The sequence below is a fragment of the Quercus suber genome, unplaced genomic scaffold (genome assembly GCF_002906115.3).
Source record: "Quercus suber isolate HL8 unplaced genomic scaffold, Cork oak 2.0 scaffold_248, whole genome shotgun sequence".
In the NCBI taxonomy this organism is placed as follows: domain Eukaryota; kingdom Viridiplantae; phylum Streptophyta; class Magnoliopsida; order Fagales; family Fagaceae; genus Quercus; species Quercus suber.
In genome coordinates this window covers 724235-730639 of record NW_027069704.1, presented here as the reverse complement: position 1 = coordinate 730639, position 6405 = coordinate 724235, and the positions used below count along the sequence as shown (strand labels likewise).

General features: G+C 39.3%; 1 pseudogene; it reads left to right on the top strand.

Annotated features, from left to right (window-relative positions):
• The first annotated feature begins 4052 nt into the window (after positions 1 to 4052).
• LOC136070638 (uncharacterized) lies at positions 4053 to 5851 on the top strand (annotated as a pseudogene).
• The last annotated feature ends 554 nt before the right edge of the window (positions 5852 to 6405 follow it).

Here is a 6405-nt window from a genome sequence, read left to right as displayed (position 1 = left end):
CTGAAGAGTTCATAGGGAGTTTTCTTGGAATCAGGTCTAAAATACATCCGGTTGAAAGTATGGCAAGCAGTGTTAACTGCTTCTCCCCAAAAGGATTTTGGCAACTTTTTGTTGTATAACATGACACATGACATCTCCTAAACAACTCGATTCTTTCTTTCCACTATCTCATTCTGTTGAGGTGTCTTGGGTGAAGAGAACTCTTGGTGTGTGCCTTGATCATTGCAAAAAGTAGCCAGCTTGGTATTCTCAAATTCTCTTCCATGATCACTTCTGATTCTGGCTATCACAGTATTTTTCTCAACCTGTAATTTCTTGCACAGATGTATCATCTTCTCAGGAGCCTCAGCTTTATTTTTCAAAAGCACAACCCAAGTATATCTAGTAAAGTCATCCACAACAACTAGAATATATTTCTTTCCACCCAAACTCTGAACTCTGGCAGGACCCATAAGATCAATGTGCAATAACTCTAGAGGTCTTGAAGTTTGAACACTAGCTACAGACGGATGCTTGGATTTCACTTGTTTACCTATTTGACATGGTCCATAAATGCACTTATCTATCTTCTTAAACCTAGCTACAGACGGATGCTTGGATTTCACTTGTTTACCTATCTGACATGGTCCACAAATGCACTTATCTATCTTCTTAAACTTAGGTAAACCAATAACTGCATCACACTTGAAAATCTTCTCTAATTGCTTATGACTTGCATGCCCTAACCGTTGATGCCACAAATCAACTTGATCTATTTTTGCACTAAAACACTTGTTGTTTATACTTGGTGTTATGCCATAACAGTTGTCAGCTGTCCTTACACCAACACACATACAATCACCTCCTCTATCAAGTATCTCACATTCATACTCAGTGAAGAGAACATTCAAACCATTGTCACAAATCTGACTGATGCTGAGTAGGTTGGCCTTCAATCCATCAACATACCAAACATCTTCGAAAACTGGTAACCCTAGAATGTCCACAGTTCCAATGCCTCTGATCACAGATTTGCTTCCATCTCCAAAAGTGATTGTCCTAATCTTCCCTTCAAAGATTGTCTTAAATAATCCTTTGCTTCCTATCATATGCCTAGAACAACCACTATCCAAATACCAAAAACAAGAATCACGTGCCTTTAAGGCGGTTAAGGCAGTATAATATAAATAATTATTATCACATGTGATTAATCCAAGATACTCAAGAAAAGATTTTGCAAAAGTAACAATAGACACAAGCAACAAGTAGGCAAGTTGACATATAAGCAAAAAGACTTTCCAAGAATCCATGACAACAGGGGTCAAGGATCAGCTCAAAGATCAAAAGATCTACAACAAGAGAACTACTTGCTCTGATACCACTTGAACAGTTTTTAGACTCCTTAACACAACCGGATTAACCTAGTTAATTAGCCAAGTGATTAACTTAGTCAAATTATGCAAATCTAGGTTATCACAATCAAATAATCATATCAAGTATATAGCAGTGGAAATATAAATAACACAAAGATATGATAACTTAGGAAAACTAAACCGGTAAAAAACCTGGGAAAGATTTAACCTAACTATCCTCAAGGTAAACTTGAATCCACTATCTCGAAAGAATCGAAGTTCATGCAATAAGACTTACATGCCTCCACGCTCAACTTCTTATTGCTATCCACCAGTAGAACTTACTAACACGACCACGTACAAGCTCCGAGACCACAGACTCCTTCTTTCTTGGATTCTCCAGCAAATATAAGCACACCCGCTTATGTATCTTTAAGCTATTATGGCAGTAACTGAATGATCATCAAGGTCTTGAAGAAATCTCCTCTTGATAATCCTAAGATTGTGTGAAGGAAAACTTCTCACAGATCTCACAAGAGATTCACACAAATAGCAATATGAGCAACCTCTAAAACGTGGCTAGGGTTTGCCTTATATACCTAGGGCAAAAACATAAAACCCTAAATGTTTTAGGAGTTAGGGCTGAGTTGGAAATTCTACAGAAAATTGCACCATCCACATTAACCTTATAGCTTGGAGCTAGTGGTGATGTCCATGGATCAATTGAGTTATCCATTCATGGTGATATTGTATGGTTTGCTATGTGAAACTCATTTAGCAGAGCCCGACCTAATTGAAAAACCTTTGTTGCGGATTGCCAAGTGCTACCATGTCTAGTGGCATTCCTATTAAACCACATACACCAATCTATCATAGAGATCATCTCTAACAAGTTATTGCCAGTATGCTACATAAAAATCAAGTACCACACCAAATCCATGAATTCCAAGTAATGTACCCCTTATGTTTCGAAACTGATCCTTGAATGCAGCCACACCTCCCAAGCTTTATCACATTCCCAAAACAAATGTCCATTGGTTTCAGCACCCATCCCACAAGCTTCACAAACATTTTCGATGATAACCCCTCAATGGCATAGATTTGCTTTTGTTGGAATAATATTTTGACACACTCTCTAGGCAAAGGACTTAACCTTATTCGACATATTCAAAATCCAAATCATTCTCCAAAATCTCCTGTGTGTATCATCATTGGAAGGCTCTCCCACACAACTATTCATGGACTCATCCAAAGCTAGTTTGTATGCACATTGAACCATATATTTTCCTTTTGAAGTGTATGCCCACACCAACCTATCCCTTGGCTTCCTAGAACTCAATGGTATGCTTAAAATGAACTGGACATCATTTGGAAGGAAAACCTGCTTCACTAGATCAGTTCTCCATTCACACTTCTAGGGATCAATGAGATCACTAACTTTTGAGTTACTTGGGATAATTTTGGGCTGATAGTTCACTTTAAAGGTGGTTGGTTCATGTATCCATTTATCAATCCTAACGCCAAATGACGCTTTATTCCCCACCTACCATCTAGAACCTTGCTTAACTATTTTTTTGAGATGCCATTATACTCCTCCAAGCAAAAGAAGGCCAAGGCCCCAGCTTTGCCCCAAGAAAATCACTATTCAAAAAATAATGAGCTTTTAAAACTTTATGGACCAAAGATGATGTATTCCTCTGAAGCCTCCACCCTTGATTGGCTAATAGTGCAAGATTAAATGCTTTAAGATCATGAAAGCCTAAGCCACCCTCATCCTTTGGTGTATCAACCTTGTTCCAACTAAGCCATACCATCTTAGCTTTCCATCTGTTCATCCCTGCCAAAAATTTCGAACCATGCTCATCATTTCATCACATAAAGCATTTGGGAGTTTAAAGACACTCATGGTATATGTGGGTATAGCTTAGGCCACTGCCTTAATGAGGATCTCTTTTCCTGCATGCAATAACGCCTTCTCTTTCCACCTCAAAAGTTTATTATCTAATCTCTCTTTTAATTGTCAAAAGGTATTGCACTAAAAATTCATTTCCTCTTTTCACTAAAATTTAAATGGGTTCGGTTAATGTATGCCCTAACATAATAGGAAACTTTTTATGAAATTTTGAAAAAATCGTCAAATTAGTTAGTTATTTTTTCATTTTTACATAAAAAAATTTCTAAAATGGTTTATTAACATATGCCCTTAGGGCATACATTAGTAAAATCCAATTTAAATTAAGAATGATAATTTTAAAAACTTATATATGTTCATTGATCGGCCATTGGTCTTGCAGCATGCAAACACACTATTAAGAGCCTTACTTGTTGCTGATGATGGCATGAGGAATGTGGGTGCTTGGGTAGCATTGGACCAATCACTTGGCTTCATGTTTTCTTAACACACTCATAACTCCTTATGCTAAATTAGTAACGCTCCTAAGGGCTCTCTGAGGGGGAAATGCCTATTCTCCCTACTTAAGTTGGATCGATAAGTAGGATGAAGGGGCAGCATGTGGAGGCACCTTGCTCCACATGATACCCTAAGGCCATGGCAGAGGAGGGCCATGGTGGGTAGAGTTGGTTTCGATGATAGACAGTAACAGGTGGTGTTGACCTTGCTTAGTGGTGCACGGCATTGGTGTCTTAGTTGCTGGTTACTTATGTGTGGGCTTGGTCGCTTGAGTGAAAGGTAGGGCTAGGCTGCTGTAATGATCAACTACTATGTGCAAAGCTTTGGGCTGGTGGGTGCTAGCTGATGCATGGATAGATGCTAGTAGGCCGATGGCAACTACTTGGTATGCTGCATATGGACATTCTATATGGGCTATATTGCTAATAGGAGAAGACTTGGGCATGGTCCAAGCCTCTCAAACATGGGAAATATGCTATGTGGGCTGCTATGTGATGGGTAAAGTCCCCATGATTTGCTGAGATATGGGTTGTGAATGTACTAATGTGCAGGAGCAGTTATTGGGCTGTTACCAAGCAGTTTCTAACTTTCTTGATGATCAAGACTGCTGTGCAAGGGTTGAAAATGTAGAGAGCAAACTAAGACAGCATCAGTTGAAGGTGTCCTAAGTCAAACCACAAGTGGCAAAATGTCCAAGACCCAGGTAGTAACTGCCATAGCAGTTATTTCTGTGTATATGACCTTAAGGCTGTTAGGGTGTCAACAGCAAAGTGTATTTGCCTTAGAGAAAATTCTTTGTATTTCTCCAGGCTTATAAAAAGGTTTTTTTTGCACTTGAAATTGTGTAATAAAGGTTGAGAGTGGATTCCCTGTAAACATATTGTGTGCTATGTGTGTGTGAGTCCCTGTATAATCTGTTCTAAGTGTTCCTGTAGTGTGTGTGTGGGGTGTTGGCTAAGTCTAAGTTAGGGACTTAGGGCCATCACAGGTAGAAAATTGAGTGAAACTTTTGACCCAGTGACAACTAGTATCAGAGCCTGGCTGAAATGACTTCGGACACCAAGGCAAGAGTGATTGTCTTGGATACCATACTTGAAGTTCTTGCAGAGGAGGAATAACTTTCTGTGTGTAACGGATTGGATGCATTTTCTGCAGAAACTTTTGCAATAAGGAATGAAATTTCTGAACAAAGGAATGTTATGCTGATTCGTGTTAAAGAACTAGCTATTGCACTGGATACCAAAGGTAATGTAGCAAGAGAGACCCAAGCCAACTTAAACAGAAATTGCCTTGTGGAAAAAGGCAATATGTGATCCTCCTAGGAAGGGAGAAGTGGGCACTAATGTGAAGGTGCTTGAACCAAAACCCTTTAATGGTGCTAGGAGTGCCAAGGATTTAGAGAATTTCCTTTTGGACATGGAGCAGTACTTCAAGGCTGGAAGGGTGCCTGATAAAGAGAAGGTAACTATCACTAGCATATATCTTTAAGGAGATGCCGAGTTATGGTGGAGAACCCGTGTGGAAGATGATGCAGATGCTGGTAGAGGGAAGATTGAATCATGGGATACCTTAAAAAAAGAATTGAAGGACCAGTTCTTGCCCACCAATACTACTTGGGTTGCAAGAGGCTTCTTGAAGAAATTGAAACACACTAGTAGGTGCGAGAATATGTCAAGACATTCAGTTCGTTGATGTTGGATATCAAGAACATGTCAGATGAAGATAAGCTATTCAATTTCATGTCTAGTTTGCATCCTTGGGGACAGTTGGAGTTAAAGAGGCAGGTTGTGCGTGACCTGCCAGCTACTATGCCTGTTATAAATGCCTTAATGGACTACAAATACACAAAGCCTAGTGGAGATGATGAGAAATGTAAGTCCAAGAACAAAGGCAAAGACAAACAGAAGAAAGATGGCAAGAAGAACAAGGATAAGGAGAATAAAAATTGGGGTAACAAGAGTAAAGGGGAGAGTTCTACCTTCAACAAAGCAAAGAGCAGCCAAAATTGAATGCAGGTTGCTTCATCTACAATGGCCCTCGTCGAGCAAGAGACTGCTATGGACATAAGGGGTCGAAATGGAGTCGCCACCTAGTTTTTGCAATGGTCTAGGAACCATCTATATAGCAACCTTTCGAGGATAGACCTTTTGATTTTACTACCAAAGATATGGGTTCGGAGTTAAGGTACAATCCTTGGAAGATATTAGGCACCCAAAATCGCCCAACCCTAAGGTTGGCTTCCCATCATTGTGTCTTATATCTTAACCCTATTAAAGGCACACTCAATACTTTATCTAACTCACACACATGCTATCATACATCTAGCAATCAACATGGCATTAAACATCCCTAACCATACATCTATCATGCTCACAAACAAAGCCTACCATACATCTAATCACGGCACAACATCTCATCATAGACCCTGGTATTCATCTAGCATAGCATCTCTTAACATTTATCTAGCATACATCTCAACCAACCTAGCATTCATCTAATCAAGGCATCAAAGCATATCAAACTAGGCAACAAAAAAACAAGGCAGCAACATATGAATCATTAAAATCATTGCATGTACACTTTAGAAATGCTCAACCAAACAAGCATATTCATCTCTAACACCAAAACAAGCAAATGCATGAACATTTCCAATGCATGACTTAC